The sequence below is a fragment of the Drosophila serrata genome, unplaced genomic scaffold (assembly GCF_035046125.1).
Source record: "Drosophila serrata isolate PLE 108 unplaced genomic scaffold, ASM3504612v1 contig_273, whole genome shotgun sequence".
NCBI classification, from domain to species: Eukaryota; Metazoa; Arthropoda; class Insecta; order Diptera; family Drosophilidae; genus Drosophila; species Drosophila serrata.
This window is the reverse complement of record NW_028257171.1, coordinates 1,233,022-1,253,828: the sequence shown is the minus strand read 5'-3', so window position 1 is coordinate 1,253,828 and position 20,807 is coordinate 1,233,022. Positions and strand designations below refer to the sequence as shown.

At 35.0% G+C, this 20,807-nt stretch overlaps 2 long non-coding RNA genes and 2 other non-coding genes across 6 annotated transcripts in view; 3 read left to right on the top strand and 1 right to left on the bottom strand.

Moving 5' to 3' along the window:
- The first annotated feature begins 7,290 nt into the window (after positions 1–7,290).
- On the top strand, positions 7,291–7,388 carry TRNAI-UAU (transfer RNA isoleucine (anticodon UAU)). The gene is made up of 2 exons: positions 7,291–7,328; positions 7,353–7,388. It is a non-coding gene; the product is annotated as a tRNA-Ile (tRNA).
- A 1,038-nt stretch (positions 7,389–8,426) lies between these two features.
- Positions 8,427–8,522, top strand: TRNAI-UAU (transfer RNA isoleucine (anticodon UAU)). Its single transcript has 2 exons — positions 8,427–8,464; positions 8,487–8,522. It is a non-coding gene; the product is annotated as a tRNA-Ile (tRNA).
- Positions 8,523–11,146: 2,624 nt separating this feature from the next.
- Positions 11,147–12,104, bottom strand: LOC147643445 (uncharacterized). The gene is made up of 2 exons (XR_015272108.1): positions 11,765–12,104; positions 11,147–11,594 (listed from the first exon to the last, which is right to left on the bottom strand). It is a non-coding gene; the product is annotated as an uncharacterized LOC147643445 (long non-coding RNA).
- Positions 12,105–13,844: 1,740 nt separating this feature from the next.
- The window catches only part of LOC147643443 (uncharacterized), a 29,716-nt gene continuing 22,753 nt past the window's right edge, over positions 13,845–20,807 (top strand). For 2 of the 3 annotated variants that reach the window (XR_015272105.1, XR_015272107.1), the window contains exons 1-2: positions 14,825–16,360; positions 19,571–19,621. This is a non-coding gene — a long non-coding RNA (uncharacterized LOC147643443). Of the gene's footprint in view, positions 16,361–19,570; positions 19,622–20,807 lie in introns of all 3 variants that reach the window. The other variant, XR_015272106.1, reaches the window with a different exon arrangement.

The following is a 20,807-nucleotide window of genomic DNA, read 5'->3' as shown; positions in this document are numbered from 1 at the left end:
GCGCCAGGTCTAAACACTGGGAAAAATCAATATAGAGAGTCAGGAAGAACCTTAAAATTAATAAATTTATATTTTTTAGAATTCTGAAAGCTTTGTTTCTTTAACTAAAATTATAGAGAATTTTTTGTTATATAAAAACAAGGACTAAACTGCTTGTCTTATATAAAAAAGTGATTCAATTGTTGTTTATTGTCTACCAAAGACTTACCATTAAGTTGAAAATATCTTATAGCTTTATAAAAATATTAGAAATACACCTAAAAATCTATCAATTTAAATCCAATATTTTCAAACTTCCCAAATATTTTTCCGAGTGCCTTTTAAAGTCCCATGAGCTGAGATTTGTCACCAGCTCGTTGTTGGGTCTTGTGCACATGCGCCAACTGGGCCGCCGTCTCTGATTAAGTTGACGAAACTCAAATTCAAATTGCATGGAATAAAAGAGAGAGAGAGGGGCTTTAGGTTTGCCTTTTTAGAGCTATATAGTGACATGATCTGGTCTCTGGCTGGGTGACGAATCGGACAAACATTGGACAATTGCTGCGCCCTCGAAATGTCAACGCCCTAGAATCGAATCGGGATCGAAACCGGGTGCCTCCAGCTGTGGGTTAGGAAGGCCCCCTGCCAGGCGAATATTGAGTATGCAAAGACATTGGTCAGAAATGCAAGTAAATTTTAAAATAGAGAAAGTATATGATGAATTTTATAAAAACTATGTAATATTAGATTTAATAGATTAACAATTTATCACATCATTTCAGTTTTACCAGGTATTATTTGTCAAACATGTCGAAATTGTTCTGCTATGCCATTAAAAGCTTAAAATTAGTAATCAAGTATTGAAAAGAAAGATTTAAATATTTGTAATAAATTAAAAAAAAAAATTTAAATGTAAAAAATTCAAGAAATTCAAGGTTTGTATATTTATACCCTTTGCAAGGTAATTAATTTTAGTCAGAAGCTTCAAAAGTAGTGAAGGAATCATTTCCGACCCTATAAATTATATATATTCTTGATCAGCATTAAAAACTGAATCGATCTAGCCATGTCCGGTTAAAAATTAAATTTTCGAAAATTTTTTCGTTTTTTTTTACAAAAAAAGGTAAAGTGTTACATTGAAATTTTACAAAAAATTTCATTTACTTTTAACTTCAATTTGAGTATGCAGATTTATTGACCTAATGAAAATTAATATAGAACAGCTTTCCAAATTAAAATTAATGCATTTTTGGCTTAGTTATGATATGGTTTTCAAGAGCCACTTTCAAGGGTATAGAACTTCGGTCATCCTTATGGATCTATCCCCTTTTAAACCTTTTTTTTATCTTAAAAGTATTATTTACACCTTAAAATGATTGCTTTTCCCAGCAAAATAAATACTTGTACTTGTTTCACACCTTTTTTTTGCAATATGGACCAGTGTCATGAGGGCACCACACACACACACACCTGATAAATATGTATCATAATATATAATTTAATCGTAAAGCCCCTGCCTTTCTCCCTGCTTCCCCCCCTCACTGACTTTGATATTGGTGACATACTTTTACCGCTTCGAACGCATTTAATTATCGCGACAATTTCGATATCGAAAAAGTGTTTGTTTTGCATTTCGCATTTTGCACGCGTCGCTGCCAAGTCAAAGTCGAAAATCGAAATCGAAGTGGAGTCAAGTTACCTGGCGTTTAATGTTCGCCGCTTCAGAAATTGACTGCGGCGTCAGCGTCTGTCGCCCAATTATTTCAACTCTTTATATTTTTTTTAAATATATATATATATACATTTTTTTGGTTGCGATTTTTGGCGACGACGATCGAGTTCAAACACCTGCAATGCACTCGATGTGTGTAGCTTTCGTTTGCATATTTTTTTCGCATGCACTGCACGCAGCTACGTTAATTTGACTAAATTTTAAGATTTTTAAAATTTACTACCTGCTATAAATTCTATTTAATCGAGTTTAATTGCCAAGGTATGTAAAATCTCGTATTCTCCCAGGGAAAAGAAACCTTTAAAAGTAACGATCGCAAAATAAATTCCCACAAACTTGACTCCGCTTGACCGGCGCAACGCAACGCAAGCAAATGACGTGAACGTGAAGTTTGATCAGGTGCGCATACAAATCTTACGACGCCAACTTTCAGTTAAAGTTAAACAAAAAAATACACACACACACACACACTTTGGCACAGAGCAATGAGGTTCAGGTAAATTTTTTAAAGGTTACAGGATAGTACGAATATGAGATACTCTAACTTGGAACCTCTAAAATAAAGCTAAACATGTTATAAATATTACAAAAATTGCAAACAAAATTAATATAGTATTTATGAATAATTAAACTAGAGTTGATATATTATAATAAAATAATTTAAGGCTTACCATTACACAGAGAATTATCTTTATAATTTTTTGTAGGTCTTAAAAGATATTTCAATTATATGTCTATAAGGCCCTGTAATTTCGAAATTTGAAAAGTATTGACATAGATTTTTAGAAAATATAAATATATATATTTTTAAAAAACATATCACAAAATCGTTATGTCATTATTTTTAATTAAAGCTTACAATGATTTTTATTAATAGATTCATACAATCATAAGATACACAACACCTTAGTATTTGTTGTCCTTAAATATGCATCTGCCTCATAAGATAACCCCTCATTTCCATCATATTGTTAAGAAAGGGTATTAAAAAAGCTTCAAATACCACTGGCAAAGTAAGCAAAAGTTAATGAGAAAGTCAAATAAACGAAACAAATAACATGCAAAGTGCTTCGCGAGTGAGAGTCTCCTCCTCTGAGACAGATGCTGCGGCCGGAGGATGATGATGAGATGAAGCTTACAGTTTGAAGCGAGTTGCGCAGGCGTTTTTTTTTTTATTGTTTATATATTTGCTGCAAATTTTTATTTAATTTTATTTTCATACCTTGCGGCGCTCTGCGGCTGCGGCTGTAAAGCATTTTGCGTTTCAACCGTTGACGTTGTGAGAAGGTAAACAACAAATACGACGATCTGATCCGTGATTAAGCGAAGCTGCCCTCAAGTGGCCGACCGGGTAAAAGCCAACAGTGCACTAAGAGAAATTATACAGAAATTCAAGAATTTTATAGGATTTAATAAGCTATCTTTAACCTATAAAAACCCCCTTAAAACAAAAGAACCCATTAACTTTAAGTATCTTTCAATAGTCAGTAAGTATCTTTCATAAAATAGACTTAACCTAAGGCTTTTCTTTAATAAAATTATAGTTTTCTGGGCCATCTTCTTACTTTCTAATTTGCTCAAGTATTAAATCCTTTTCCTGGCTATTTTCTTGAATCAATTTTAAATATCTTTAATCTGTTTTTGTGATCATCTTTATCTTTTAATAATTTCTTTCTGTGTCCAGAGTTTGCCTTAAGCTTTGGCAGCTGAGTCAATAATCAATCGTATTGTTTGACCAGTGGCCCCAAGCCCCCCTTAACTCTCCTCCCCCCCTGATAACCCACCAACTCTTTCACTGCAACTGCAACTGCAACTCGAACAGCATCTGCATCTGTGCCTCAGCATCTGTATCTGTATCTGCGGCTTCGAATGAAACGGAAAGTGGCGCTACAAGTGCATCGACAGCTGATAAGCTCTACCAACAACAATTGCCAGACAGTCGCCAGCTGTAATCTTAATGGATTTTTTTTGTGTGCCAACTTACAGAGGAGACTCTAGAGATTGCAGGGGTGTAAGAAGGTCGCGTCTAGGGATAGTGGGAGATTCTCAGAAGAAGCTGGGATGTCAGTAGTTACAAAGGAGGTAATAATAATAAAAATACGTGTTATAAAGTTATATAAATAAATCTATCTATAGGATACAATAGATACAAAATAGAAATACAATAATTTTTAAGATAAACATACTTTAAACAGCTCAAAATTAATATTTTCTGTGGCTTAAAGTATAAATTTCTTATAAAAGATGTCAGTTTTGAACGGTTAATTTCAAGAAAGTAATTAAAAGTAAAGGATAACTTTTCAAAAGCCTTATAAGACTTAAATTTCTGCCCTTTATAATCTAGAAATCATTATAAAAAACAAAATATAGTATATATTTAATATATATCCACATTTTCTTGACTCTCATCATGAAGCATAATGGCATGACTAAAGCGCAGCTTATCAATGTTTTGCAAGCGTCTTGTTGGGTCTGTCGTCTGGCCATTTCAACTTTATCTTAATTACCAAGAGGGGGGAATAAGGGAACTTAAGATATACCCAAGTTATATATATTAACCCCCCCCCCACAAGTATTTCCCATTTCTTCTTTGTTTCTCCAATACTTATCGGCAAGAGAAAGTACTTCCAAGATTTGGCATGTGCGGCATTTTGCTGATTAAAACAATTTCGTGGGGTTTAAGCAATTTTTTTTGTTTAATTTTTTTTACTAAGAACAATGAAAAATTCATAAATAATGAGTCAGAAGCTTAGCTCGAAAAATGGTGAAATGATAATTCAAGAAAATTAAGTAATTTCGACAAGCCTAAATTTATAAACCCTTGCATTTTTTAATTGAATTATAGGTTCATATCGGAAATCGATCATAACTAAGCTTCAAATATTCGCATTCTTTGTATATCGACACATATATATCTTTGTATTTATCGACATTTTTATACGACAATTTTTTCGAAAATAAATAATTTATAAATATCATAACTAAGCCAAAAATGCATTAATTTCAATTCGGAAAGCTGTCCCATTTTAATTTTTATTAGGTTAACAAATCTGCATACTGAGTTTTTAAATTATAAAAAATGTAATTTTTTGTTAAATTTCGAAAATTTTAACGATATAACCCCTTAAAATTTTTTTTTTTATTCAAAAATTTATTTTCCTATCGGACATAGCTAAATCGATTTGGCTTTTGATACTGATCAATAATATATATGATTTATAGGGTCGGAAATGATTCCGTCTTGTGTTATAAGCTTCTGACTAAAATTAGAATACTCTGCAATGGGTATGAAATTTAATGTTTATTTAATATTATTTAAAAATATATTTATTACTTAATGTTCCCTATGCCTGATTATGAAGTCAATTAACTTGAATATAAATCTTTAATGGGGTATTTCATATTATGAATAATATTATTAAAGTCAATTAATTTAAATAGATTCTTGAACCTTTGTTCTGAGCATGAACTAGCTTTGATTGTCTTTGATCAATCGATTTGCTCTAGGCGTCTATTGTTCCAATTTAATGGGTATTATAGCGCCTGCAATTTGTGCCTATTCTGTTGTTGTCACTCATTGTGCTATATATATGTATTTATATATATATTTTTCTGATTTCTGTTTTCCATTGGCGCCAGTAACCCTGGCAGCCTCCTCCCTGAATCCCCAATCTCTGCTCTAGTTAGCTCCTTCAAGCAACTGATGTACATATATTTCGTTTTTATTTGATTGTTCGCTTCTAATTCGATTATGTTCAATTCTCAGAACTACAATTGCACAATTTATGTAGGCTCTGCTCTGATTTTCCATTTATATTTATTTATATAATTTTATGAATTTGTTTTTGTCACTTGTACTCATCAGTCTGTCGCGTCTGCGACATAATTGTCGGGTCATTCTTTAGGAATATTAACTGTCCGGCCAGACAGACGTTGTCTTATGGGAATATGTTTAGTTTTTGCTATTTTAATAATTTTTAATTACAACATGACATGACAAGGGATTTACTTTGCATGCTTCGCTGAGTTTTTACGCTGTAAACACTCTTTTTGTGGTGTTGTTGTTTTGTCTCAACTTTTGAATTATGATTATTAATGTCATACGGTGGTCATTTGTCATGGCTTCAGGTGTGTCTTGCCGCTTTTGCTATTTGTGGCTAACGGGGGATTGCCGCCTTTAGTACTTTATTGTTATTGCATGCTTTTTATTTAGTTAGAAGCGATGATTATGGCGACATCAGCATTAGCAACAAAAGCCAAAGCCAAAGCCAAGTCAGCGGTAATTAGCGCCATTTGCATTTCCTGACTCTGGGGATTTTTCCCTGGGACTTTTTTCCATCTCTTTTTATGCTCTCACCTGATGGGGAAATTTTTATGAAAGTAAAGAAGCTATAAAATGAAATGATATCTATTTTTGACTAGTTGTGTTGGTTATAAATTTTACTAAAATGTTGAAAAAGATACTACAAATTTATTTGAAATTTTAGTAAAAAAAAATTCTTAATAAAATAATAATTTTTTAATTTTACTTATATCATAAGATAAAATTTTAAAGTAATAATATTATTTAAATGTGATATATGGTAATTAATTTCTTGTATAAAAGATTTCTAAGTGAAATTTGCTTAAAATTTTTGTCCTACTAACAACTCTAATGACATTAAAACTTTTTAATGAGCTTATTTTCCGAGTAAAGTTTCCAAGTCACTCAAAAAAATATTTTTTTAAATTCTTTGGTAGGGTATTTAAATCTTCGACCTTGTGACCCCTTTGTCATATTTTTTATTGTGCTTTTTTCCTCGTAGCTGGGATTTTGCAATTGCAAATGAAATTCATATGAAATTGTACTGTCGTAACTGTTTGGCTTTACAGCAAAAGCTATGGCTTTGCTGTTGTTGTTTTCATTATTGACATGGTAAATGGAGGGGGAGGGGAGTAAGCAAAGCGTTACGGGGGATGTAATTTTCACGGGCTTCTTCGTAATCAGCACACCTGTTCTAAAGGTAATTCAAGGCAACACACAAACGAGGCAACGAAAGTGAAACGCCGCTTAATAATTTGCATTATTTAATGGGTTAGGTCCACCATGAGGTGTAATTGAAAGTAAAATCGCGACAAAACTCACTTTCCGTTGCCCTAATACATTATTAATAAATGGTTCTAAAGTCTTTGCTTTCGATTTCGTTTTGAGATAATGCGAATTAAATGGCAAACAAATGTACAAGTAATGTGTGCACCCCGTTGACTCATTTCGATTTTCGGATGCTGAGATTTTTTTGCCGAATTATTTTGCTTAATTTCTTATCATAAAAATTTGTTCAAACTTATTTGCTCATACAAACACTCACACAAACATATATTCATACGCACTTTGCACTCACCGACACAGAGAAAGAGAGAGAGCGAGCGAGAGCTGGCAGAAGATGAGCGAAAAAAGATGGCCTAAGCGACCTGAGAGGCACTGCGGGTGAGAGTGAGAGGCACTGAGGGAGAGAGAGCGGCCGAGAGACGGAATGAGCGAAAAGTTCTATTTTCATGGCCGAGCATTTTGTTGGTCTTTTGGCGGCGCTCCATCAACAGCTCCAGTGGCGCAATTGGTTAGCGCACGGTACTTATAATCAGTATTCTGTGTGTATGAGCTATGCCGGGGTTGTGAGTTCGAGCCTCACCTGGAGCAAGTCGCTGGTAGACTTTAGTTTTTTGTTACAAACTTTTTTTTATAGTTTTTTTTAGTTTATCTTTTTTTTTTTAGTTTTTATCTTGGTGAATTTAGGAAATACTTGATTTTGTTAAGGTTTTAAGCTGTATTTTGGTTTTGATTAAAGATGTCATGGGGCTGAATGGTTTTTTTGATGCTTTGTAGATTTCTTTCAGCGTTTTTTAAAATGTTTAGTTTATTTTAAAAAACATTGTGTTCAAAATTATTAAGTTTAAATTTTACTTTATTATTATTACTTTAATTTCGATAAATGATATTTTAATAAATTTTTCGTATATCTGATTCTTTATTTTTTACTTTTATTAGTGTTTTGAGACTTACATGCTTATAAACCTAACAATTTTCACAGGTTTTCAATATTCCCAATGTTATATTTAAGATTTATTAAATTTTTACAATATTATGAAGATTCTTATTGTCAACATTTGAGTTTTGAGAATTGTTTGTTTACTAAGAGAAAATTTTTAAATGTTTTTCGGTATAATTGTTGCATAATAAAGAGTAACAATAAACGATAAATATTTTAACTAGGAATATTTGTGTTAATTTTTGTTTTTTTAATATTTGTAATTAATTTTTTATGTGTAAATCTTACACTGAAATCTGAAATTATTAGCGCATTACTTCAATTTATAAAGTAAATATTAATTTATTGCAATCCAATTATATTGTTAAATGATAAATATCTTTAATTAATTTTGTTTTGAAGATATATTACAATTACTTTGGGTACTTTGGGTAAAAAAAATTAAACCATACTCAATATAAGCTAAACATATTCCAAAAGAGTGAATTACTATATAAACACCCTTTCAAGCTGCTGATAAGAGTTTCTAAATCAAAGCTGGAAATCAAACCTTTCGGGGAAGCAGGTGTTGGGCACTAGAAAGTGCGTGGGTGCTGTAAGCTGGAAAGTGAAAGTAGGGGAGAGAGCTTAAAGGATATCTGATTGTCCTATTTCGCACTCCTTAAGCTTTTGGCGGCGCCCGGGCAACAGCTCCAGTGGCGCAATTGGTTAGCGCACGGTACTTATAATCAGTATTCAGTGTATGAGCTATGCCGGGGTTGTGAGTTCGAGCCTCACCTGGAGCAGGTCGCTTTGGGACTTTTGTTTTTGGCTTTACTCTCTTTTTTTTTACTATTTAGTTTAAGCACGTTTTGGTCATTAATCGGTTTCCAACATATTTAGAAAAATAAAAGTTTTTGTGGGAGAAATTTCTTTTAAAATATAAATATACATATATCAAATTGTATAATCAATTTTTAATATCTTCAACGCAGAGTGAGTGATTTATTCATAGACTTTCTTTTCTTTATGGTTTCACAAATGCAGATGGCTTGGCAAACACTTGGCCATTGCTTGTAAACATTTCAGAAATCTGTCAAAAAAGTTATTTATCGAAAGTCTATTGCCAAAGGAACAAATTCCTATATTCCCTCTCGAGGGAAAACCAAGTTCCTAACAAATCGAATGCCAGACGATGACGACGGGGCCAAAGTTTGTTTGAAAATTCAACAAAAGTGCCCCGACTAAACAAGATAATCATATCTCTCCGGCCATATGCAGATCTAACCCATTCGAGCTGTGGAAAGGAGCAATTAATCACTGGGAAATCGAACAGTATCCGCTCCGGCAAAGTCTAGGCACATAAATAATTTTTACGATCTCTGCGAGCCCAAGTCAATTGAAATTATGAACAGATCTTGCAGCAGACAAAAAAAAAACAAAAATCTAAACAAAAAACAATCCCAAAACGCCAAACAGATGAGGCCACAAGAAGGTGTTAAAAAAGAGATCCCCTCTCCGTTTTTGTCAGAGGATCGGCAGAGAGTGGGAATGGGGCATGGGGCATGTGGCATGGGATGGGGGTGTTGTGGGCGTTGTGGAGTGCCAAGTGTTTGGAGTGAAGAAGTCAATAAAACCCAAGCAGCAAGAGCTAGAGCTATAGCCAAGGGATCTATGGTTGTGGCGATATATATCCAAAAAGCGCAGCCAGCCCAACGCCAATAAAATGTTTGCAGTCCGGCGGCTGATTTGTTTACACAGCATCGATGATGATGATGACGACCAAGACGATCGAAGGCATAGTGGTACAAAATACACATAAAGTATTTGTTTAAATATACAAATCAGAAATGGTAAATATAAGAAAATATTAGATTTATGAAAGTCAGAAATATATCGAAATTGGTTTCAGGGTTCAAGGAAATATTCTTGTTTGAAAATAACATTTTATTGAGGGTCTTACTAAAATATGATTCTCAAAACCCATAGTTTTTATAATAAATCTATATTTTTACTTATTGAAAAATGTATTTGAAATAAATCTTGAGTATTTTGATTAGTAAAAATTAATAAATGACAAGAGTATCTATTAAATAATAGATTATATAGGAATACTAACACAAAACCTATTGAAACCTTATTGAAAGGTCACCTTCTCTTTATTTAATTTATTTTCTAGTATAGTTATAAAGCCTAATGAAAATTATATTTTAAAAAATCCCTGAAACCCTAATTTATATATTTTAAAAATATATAACCCTATCCAGTGTATATTTCACACAGTACTTGGCATATTTTCCGAGCAGCTGCAGTCGATTGCCCTCCAAGTTCCAACGGTCCAACAAACACTTTTGGTGGTCCTACCAGCTGGAATGGGGTAAAAGTTAGGGGTATCCAAGGGATCACTGGATGAGGAGGGAGAGAGCCTTGGCCCTTGGGGGTTTTGGAGCTCACTTTGCCTTGGTTTTTTATATAGCTTTGGATGTTTTTTTTTTTTATTTGGAGTGGTAGGCGTGCGGAATTTTAAACAAATATTTACACAGCCGAAACTTTTCGGGCAGATGCAGATGCCAAGCTGGCCCATCCGGAGGCATAGCATAATCATGATGGTATCAAGAGGGATCTGGATTCGGGATCGAATTGGAATTTTTTTTTTGTATCAGAAATCGGCTCCAACTGTGTTTCGTTATGTGTGTGTGTGTTTACCAGCTGCCATATTTGGGGCAACATTTATGCAAAATAAACACACACAAGAGGGCCCGGACTCTTTCCTTTCCTTTCCTCCTTCCGAGGGCAGCAATTGATTTGGAACAGACCACCCAGCACATCAGCTCACACGTACCGGAACGGATCGGATCGGATCGGAATGGATTCACGGATCCCGCCCGCTATATATATGATCGCTTTTGGGAGGAGGAAAGGGTATCCTCATCTGCATATCGGGCGGAGTTTGCGGTTGGGCGGTCACCGTGTCTGACACTCGTGTTCTGCTTCATGTTCTCCAGGTTGTTTATTTATGAGGATAAGGATGAGGTTGAGGTTGAGACGTTCGGCAGCCCCAAAAGATACTCAGAGAAAAATAAGTAAACCTTAGAAAGTTTAATAAAATAAGTAGAATTTTATATGAGCTTGAATATAGTTCTATACTCTTTGATATAATTGAGATACTTCACAATGAAAAAGGACTTCATTTGAAGTCTTCATTTATTTTTGAAAAAATTATATTTAGAAGTTATATTAAAAGCAAATTTAAAAATGCTTAAAAAATTATAAAAAACCAAAACATATATTATTTTTATATATTTCTATATACACTTTATTACTTTTTTATTCCCATTTTGTTAAAGATTTCTTAACACTGTTTTTATTTCAATTTTAGGTGAATTTCTAATTGGATCTATCTTAAAGATAGTTAATAAAAACACAGGTATTTAGGCTTTTAGATACTACATTTATATTGTCTAAAGATATTATATTATATTATATAAACAATTTAAGTAAAATTATGAACATGCTCAATGCATTCACAATTTTGATTAGATTTAAAACTCATAAACATATTTCTCTCTGTGTGCTTTCCCTTACTTTCTGCGTGGGCCCGACAAAAACGAAGTGAGAATTAGGCCAATTAGTGGCTCTTCCTGGCTCTGGGACATGGCTGAAATCGGTGTATCTGGTGTATCTGGTAAATGTATCTGGCTAACATCAGCTGGCGGCGTCTGTGGCATCGTCATCGGCGGCATGTTTGTGTCTTTTAACACTAATTGCAGTGTGCGGTGCGTTGCATCTCAAGTGGAAGTGGTGGCCACCATCACATCCATGCTCATACCCATTCCAGCATCTCAATCTCAATCTCAACACCTTTTTCGTGTGTTCTCCTTGGGAAGTGTGAAAATCCAGTATCAAAAGTCAAAACGATTTGCTCAAAACACGAATTTTTGTCATGGGAATGAAAATTGAATTTGGAATATTTCAATTACTGTCATTAATTAAGGTTTAATGCCGAGTGCTTTTGCCTTAAATTATTGGCCTGCATTAACATAATTACCTTGATCATTTATTTTTATTTTTCATGTAAATTTACTGCGGTTGAGGCTGGGAGAGTTTAAATGCAATTATCACAAATCAAATGAATTCTTTCTTCTTCGGAAGCTACTGCTGCTTTCCAGCTGAGAATTTTCCAGAATATTTTCCGGAGACAAAGGTATGTGTATGTGTGTGCATGCGGGTGAAACCCAGGTGCACTTTCATCTAATGAACGTGCCCGCCCCAGCCTTGTTCGCTCCCGAGGTGCCAAGAAAAAAAAAATATATATATATATATATATTCATATAAAAAAAAACTGCAATAAGTCACGCCCAGATCGCAGATGTGAGGTTGAACAACTGAACTCAAAGCCCCCCTTGTGGGATCGCAAACGCTGACGCACGGGGCTTACGTCAATTTTACGTTGTCGCAACGCATAACTAGACATGTCATTTGTTGGTTAATTACATGCACAACAACACCAACTGCAATGTGCTTTAGAATACACCAAAATAAATTAGTGAGAGTACAATTTAGCATAAAAATAAATTAAGGAAGAATGGAAGACCCTAAGTTCAGGGGGGGTTTATAACACATAAGGCAGCTCAGTTTTTTTTTTGGCATCACAATAAACAAAAGTAGAGCAAGAGATTAACTATTTTTTAAAGCCAATGTTTATTAGTTTTTTGTATTTTAAACATGTAAAGTTTTGGCACGTCGAAGTTTATATAGAAATTAATGCAATATAAATTATATATATTTATGTTAAAAAACAACGAAGTAATGTCTGGTTTCATTTCATTCACCTATACATTTTATATTTACAGTTTTACATTCAGAGTTTTGCATTTTTCTCTATTTTTAACGATCGTTTGTATGGCAGCTATATGATATAGTAGTCTGATTTTCATAAAATTTGGTGAAAATCTGTTAAAAACTGGAAAAGTTATAATTTGTTTTTCTTAAAATTTTCGGATCGTTCCTAAGGCAGCTATATATATGTATATATATAGTCCACAGATTCGCCATGCTCCGATTTTTATACTAGTAAAATTATATAGAAGAATAATTCCATAGTTTCATAGCTTGCTCCTACATTTATTCCAAAACAAATCTCGCACATTTGCAAATGATTCCCAACTTGTTCTAACATCCCTGGAACGAAGTTCCTTCTCCCGGCCAAGTCTCAGAAATGTGTTGTGTTACAAAAGTTGCAAGTCATTGTTTATTAGTGCTTAAAGTTAGTAACTGATCATACATACTTACTGGTCATAGATACTTACCGATCAGACTTACTTACTGATCATAGTTACTTAATTAAACAGCTCGCTGTTTCTCTCTGACTCTCCCCCTCTCTCTCTCTATGCCTACCGCTCTATGTTAGTCTCTAGAGGCAACTCCTACTCTCCCGCCCACTCACACTCACTTTCTCTGCTCCACTCTCTCCTCGGGAACTATAAATAGAGGCGCTGAGGTCGCGCGCGCCTCAGTCTGTCCTAGGGGTACCTAGTGTTAACATCGATAGTGATAGTGCAAGTGATCAGCCTTCGAGACCAGAAATACGACGTGGCCAATGCAATGGATCTGGATGACCAGGATGATGTCACCCAATCTTGGTCACTACACTGAAGGAAGTAGGCAATGACGAAAGAGCCACGTGTCCTCTACGGCGGTAAGTCTTAGCCATGACTTGTATATTATTATGTTATTATATTATAATATTATATTCCAATTAATTTGCTTATTGCCATGGTCCCCTTTACATAATTAGTGGTCATAGATACTTACTGTTCAGAGTTACTTACTGCTCATAGATACTGTTTGGAGTTACTAATGTTCCTTGATACTTGCTGTTCAGAGTTACTTACTGCTCATAGTTAGTTGCTGATCATAGTTAAATTAAATATCAGCTCGCTGCTGCTCTCTGTCTCTTCCCCTCTCTCGCTATGTTAATTGCTCTATGTTAATCCCTAGAGGCAACTCCTACTCTCCCACCCACTCCTACTCTCCCACTCACTTTCTCCGCTCTTCTCTGCTCTGCTCGGGGACTATAAATAGAGGCGCTGAGGTCGCGCGCGATTCAGTCTGTTCTAGGGGTACCTAGTGTTAACATCCCAAGTGATATTGATAGTGATAGATACTCACTGTTCAGAGTTACTAACTGCTCATAGTTACTTACAGATCATAGCTACTTACTGATCATAGATACTTACTGGTCATAGATTCTTAATGTTCAGAGTTACTTACTGTTCATAATTACTTAATGCTCTTACTGAAAAATAAGTAAATAAACCAGAAAAGCTATATTTTAATATGTTTAATTAATTAGTATTACTTTTGAAAAGATAACTATATCTGTAACTTTATAACTTTTGCATTTTGGTGAGTTTTTGACAATCTTAATTATATAATTTTGTATGTAATATTGTTATGTTTTAATGAATTTATTTAATACATATTCAATTCCTAAATTTCTGGTGGCATTATACTATCAACTTAATTTTTCCCGGTGCAACAATTACGGAGAGGCAACCGACAAAGTTCAGTAAAGTGCAACACGCAACGACAATTCAACGAGCACCCAACAAATCCGCATTCAAAAAACTCCAAATCTTTTTTTTTTTTTTTTTGTTACCAAAAATGGTAGCAAATACACACACGAGAGCTAAACCAAAACCAAAATCAACTGGCACACGAGCAACATGTGCAGGCCAACAACTGGCAACAACCACTACAATATGCCATTGTTAATTGCATGACATAATCCCAGCGCTAATACCAAACCGAAAACTCAATCGAAAATGGCCAAAAAACAACGGCTAAAACTACAACAACAATGGTGGCAAAACTTAAAATCAAAGCAGACAAATTGCCGCAACTCCAAAATGAAAAATAAAACTAAAACTAGAAAACAAGAAAACAACTAAAAATCCCATTACTCTGTTCGGTGTCTGTGCCTTTTAATTGCTTAACTATTGGCCGGCGGCAATTGTTAATAAACAATTAGAGAATTTGCATTTGCAAGGGGTAGCCTTAGATCCAGATATGGCTATAGATACAGCTACAGCTACAGTTAACAGATACAGATACCGATATCGATCTTGATCGGCGACATAAAGCTAATTCAAGTGACGGACTGGCCAATCAACTGGTGACGATCGACGCCGGTGGCCCGGACTCAGAACGGCGGCTAAAAATCCAACAAAAATGTGACAAGTCGGTGGAAACGATGGCGTTTCGACAACTTTGTCTCAATTTAGACACACGACGGGCTTCAATTACCATTGAGAGAGTGAAGAGTGAGATACGGTAGAGTCTGGGCTTAGGGAAAGGTTAAAGACATCGGTCTTTAAGGTATAGAAAATTGGGAAATTAAAATCTAGAGCAACTATAAATAAGAGAAAATGAAGTTAATAGTAAAGAGGTTTATAATACCTATTACTGTCTTAAATATATAATTATTCAGACATCATAAACAGCTTAAACATAGTTTGTTTTTAAATTTCTATAGTGTCTTCTATAAAGTATGCTTGACTTTAAGCTCCCCTCTAACCTAAGTAATTTAATCTTCTCTCAAGTGTAGCTCCCCCCTCCTGGAATCATTGCTTATATCAGGGTCGGACTGTCCATATGCTAAGTTTGCTGACAAATGCCATATAAACAAATAAACGCGCTCGATTTCATTAGCGCGCCGAAGCGTTGGACGGATGGATGACTGGCTGGGCAGCTGGTCTGGAAAAAAAATGGGTACGGAGCTGCGGATGCTGAGGCGGATGAGGGATGCTGGACCTGGGAATGGGTAAAGTCCAAAGCGCATTCCGCATCTGCTTGCGAGCCAATTGGGAGGCACATTTCGGGGCACAGATCTCACTGTTTGCACAGATGTTCATTATTTTCAAATTTTTACGTTTTACGTAAATTTGATGAAAACGTTTTCGATGTGTGTGAATATTTCATTGAAGATGATTCAGAGGGGGGATCATGGCGGGGCTTACGCGGTGGTCAGTAGGTGGCGCTTTGGAAACAAAATACTATAGATCGCAGATGTGATGTCTCGCACCCATAGAGGCCTCAGAGCTCAGTTATTTGATTGATGTTTTTCAGTTGCAGCTGCGGTGGCAAAAGCACTGAGGAAAATAATACATAATTTTAAAAAATATTACGGAAATAGTATGCTTTTATATCATAATATTGAATAATTACTTCTTTTAGTAAAGTTGTAGTGTGACCAACAAAGTAAAAATAGCAAACAATCTAAGTAATGTGACCATTCTAACGTAAAAGATTGAAGTTCTAAGTTTCTATCTCTCATATTTGTTCTGTTATTTTTTTTTTGTTCTCTGCAAAAAAACAGAAGTAGGTTGCCCCATCTGTTGGCCCCTTCCGATGACGATGACGATGATGATGATGTTGTTGACGTTGATGCGCCACAGAGTCCACTGCCACCGAACCCGATCCGAGGGAGGAACTGAAAGAAAAAAAAACGGCTATTAACTGCAGTTTGTCTACCGAACATATGGAACTTCTGGTCGCAATTCGCTTTGATCGTATCTCTGCCAAATGTTTTCGTTGGCACCGACTTCACTGGGTCAACACCAATACCATGGGCGTTTACCAGGTAATTATTGTGCAAAAATTTCTATGACATTTTGGGGTCAGCGAAACGAATCAATAATAGATGATCTCAGCTAAAAAAATCAATATAGATTGAAGGGAGACTGTTGGAAATTAATAATCTATAATCTCGGATTAAATTACTTATCATTTAACCTTTACAAAAAACATTTTAAGATTAGTTTAAACCCCTCAGTGACCCCTTGACTCTTTGCAGAAAACTGAAAACAAATTCAATTTGTTGATGTCTGGTTCGATTCCACCCTCTGGTTTTTCCATGTTTTCCTTTTTTTGTGCGGAAAATTGGCAACGTTATTAAGTTTTTGACCCGTACTGAAAAAAGATATAAAAGTAAACAATATATATACATATATTTTGCTGCAATTTGGCAAACACTCAAGAACGCATTGGAAATGTTTACGCTAATGGCGGCCACGTACGACACGTGTGAGGGGTCGAACGGAAGGGTTCAAACTTTCAGAAATTACAGTGAATGGTCCCAGAGGAGTATGTATAGGTTTTGGGTTCCAAAAAGCATATATATTATGTACATAAAAATGTAATAACTTTTTGCGCTGTCGAACAGTAGCACGTACCGCCGTGAGTCACTCAACACACCCACGAACCAATCATAACATGTGGCTGAGATCGAGTTGAAAGTGCTGCCCGAAGCGGCTGCTGCTGCTGATGCCAGTGCCGCCACATGCCAAAAAGCGCAGTGTACACTTAAAAAAAATATATACAAAATAATTTAAATATATTTTATAAAACTTGCAGGGTTTTATTATAAAGAATTTGATTTTTAAAGGGGTTTAAGAGAGTTTTAAAGAGAGTTGCAAACTGATAAAACTGATAATTGATATATTTCTCTTTCACTTAACACTTTTTAATCCTTTAAACATTTTGTTTAGAATTTTGTTGTGGTCTTCTCTTTGTGCTAATTTCATTTCATTCCTTAAATATAAAACCATTTTTATGAGTGCCTCATGGGGAGCAAGCGACAGGCACTTGAGACAACTTGGCAACTTGGCCCGGCCATCTGTCATAATCGGTTCATCGTTGGCTGCATCCATCTAAATGGTAACCCAATAAGACCAACGCCCCGGAATTCCCCCGCGATCTGCAGATGTTGCTGCTGTTGCTGTTTCTGTTGCTGCTGCTCCTGCTGCTGCTCCTGCTGCTGCTCCTGCTGCTGCTGCTGCTGCTGCTGCTTGTGTTGCTGCTGCTGCTGCTGTTGCTGCTGTTGCTGCTGCTGCTGCTGTTGATGCTGCTATTGCTGCTGCTGCTGCTGTTCCTGCTGCTGCTCCTCCTCATTCTCCTCCCCCTGCTGCTGCTGCAACTCAATTAGATGAGTCTTAAATTACGCATACGCCTCGTGTCTGTGTTGTGGCAACACTTTTAGAATGTGTCGCGGCAATGCGACATATGGCAATCTTGTTGCCACGACAACTCCAACTCTCTCTCTCCTCTTGACTCTAGAAATTCAAATACAACCCCTAAAAGCTTCCTGGCAACAAAATTATGAATTATTCAGATGGGCTAAGAACTCACAGATTTCCCAGTGGACAGCAAAACGATGAAACGTGTTCCGCTTTCAAAAAGGTGATTGAGGGATTGGAGAGTGAGGGAATGAGGATTGAGGGAATGGGTCCTGAGGAGTGAGGAATTGAGAGCAATACGAGGACATAAAGGGGTTGGCATCCCTGCTGTATGATCACTGATAAAGATAAAGTTGTCAGCTGTCAGATGGGTTTATGGTCATCGGGACAGGGCCACCCGATATAGCACGTGCCTTAATTGTTTTGTTTATCTATCTCCCGAGATTTGCATATTTCACATTAGTTGTTTTATTTTTGTATTCGTTTTTTTCCTCTTTTTTTTGTTAAGTAGTTTAGCAAAACAAAAAAATTAAAAGCCAATTTCTCGGGCTTATTGTGTTGTTGTGCAAGTCTCGACGGCGGCATTGCAATGTCATTGTCTGTCTGACTGTCTGTCATTCAGTCATACAGTCAGTCAGCCAGTCATTCAGTCAGTCAATCATTTGTGGAACGAAGCACCTGCCGCCAACCCACGCCTTAAGTTTTAAATAAACACAGAGGAAAATACAAGAAAATGGGTCTTACATTTCTTGTAAAAAACATGCTTTCTTAAATTTATAAATATATAAGAATAACTAACCATATCTTAAAATAAAAAACTCTGTAAGGAAACTGCTGAAAAACAGTAGTATCTTGGAGTTCACATGTTTCTATTAGAAAAAGAAAGTATAAAAAAATTACCTATATGTAATGACACCATTAAATCGTTAAAATATTCAAAAGTATCTTTATAAATCAAAGTTAATTTTTAATAAACATTCTGGCTTTTATTGACACAATTTACATTTAAAAAAATTAAATATATTATAGACTAGAAATAAGAAAAATGGACATGCAAATATGGTAACCATATTTTTTTCTCCTCTCTATATCGATCTCTAGCCTCTCGCTCATCCCAGCATCTTCAGCTGCCCCCTGTCTCTGTCTCTTTCTATTGATAAATCGTATTTCCATCTCTTTTTCTCTGTACTACCCATCTCTTTTTTACACTGTGGGCTTGATTTACCGACGGCGACGATGACGACGGCGTTGCATTGCGGAAAAGTGCATCGCACGTTCGTGTTCATGTTCATGTTGGCTTTTTGAAGGTTGCCGTTGCAAATGCAATAAAAACAAATGCAAAAAAAAATACAACAAAATATAAAACAACAACTGAGCTTGTTGTTTTAAAATTTATGTGCTGATGAGCAGCCAATTTGTCTTGGCAGCTGCGAATGCCAGCAGCGGAAACGCTCTCCAAAACCTTGATGCTCGGGCGGGCATTCCTGGCGATTCCAATTCGATTCTCCAGCGTGGGAGATCGAAGATTCATTATTATTGATTGGCTCCATGCTTATCTTAAATTCGAAATTAGCTTATTTGTCAGAGTCAACGAATTCGGCATGATTTTCATTTTCATTTTTCATTTAATCAACGTTCTAAAGGCGCGCAAAGTTAGCGAAAAATTAATGAGTTTTGTGCGAAGAAGGTTGCCACGAGCTTAAATCTAAATCGTTTAATCTATAAAATATTGTTTTACATTTATTTAACATAAAAAATATTTTTTCTTTAGTATTTGTATTGTATCTACATGTTATATTTATTATTTTTATTAATTATTTTACAAATACTTACAGTGATTTCCCTGGAGAAACATTAAAATTGAATTGCTGGGAATAACAATTCGCGTAAGTATTTAAAATGTTAATTTTATTTGATTTAAAATCCTCAATCTCAATCACAATTTGTTATATTATTATTTCATAAATTTTATTCAAAGACATTTTTGTGGTATAGCATTTAAAGACATAAGAAAATAAATATCCAACATGTTTATTTTTATTTTAGTTCTCTTTCAAATAAATTGAAAAGCATAGAGATAAATAGCGTAATTCTTATGAATTTGTGTAAAAACAAACAAATTAAATTTGGTAAATAACACATTTTAGGAAAGGGAAGTATTCCAAGAAGAATCTTTATATTTACATACTTTGAACGTTGAACGTCTTTATGGAATATTTTCTATTGAAAATTCATTTGGGTGGCAATCTGTTCTTTTATACAATTTTAGGATATTTTCATTTTATTCAGAAGCTGTTAACAATGTGAAGGACTCATTTCCGACCCTATAAATCATATACATTCTTGATCAAAATTAACAGCAGATTCTATCAAGGCATGTTGTTATTTATAATAAATATTTTAAGCTTAGTTATGATCGATTTCTTAAACGATCCAATATTTTAATTGCAAACTGAAAGGGTATATAAACTTAATCATCCCGAAGTTATTTTCCTTTCTTTTTTTATATTGTTGTAACTTTTAACTTTTAAATTCAGTTTGCTTTATTAAATATCTAAATGGCTATTATGAGTTTCTGGTTTAATTTAACTATATTTGTTAGAAAAATATGGGTAAAATGAAAGCATTTCCCTTTCGGTTTCATAATCTATAATATTCTTTTTATTTTGTCTCTATTCGTTTACCCTTCATAGTGTTAATCTTTTACTGCATCTGATTTGATATCTCTTTAATCTTTTACTGCATCTGATTTGATATCTCTGGATCGTTCCTAACAAAAAATAAAAAGGAACTCCCCCTCTTAAAATCGCTCGAGCCGTCACTTAATTTGCGGCTCTGAACTTTGACCGTTGCGCTCATAAAAACTTCAAAAAATTGCCCGATTGCCGATGGCATGAAATATTCCCCGAAATTCGGCGACATTTAGCGCAATGCAAAACGAAGGGTGGGGGGCAGCAGCCGCTTATAAAATTTAACGAATCTGTCAACCTGCCGACTGGGCCAAGATTTACGAGAACTCCGCGCTCGACTATAGGTGCAGTTAACAAATTGCTAAGCCGCAGACTTCGTCTG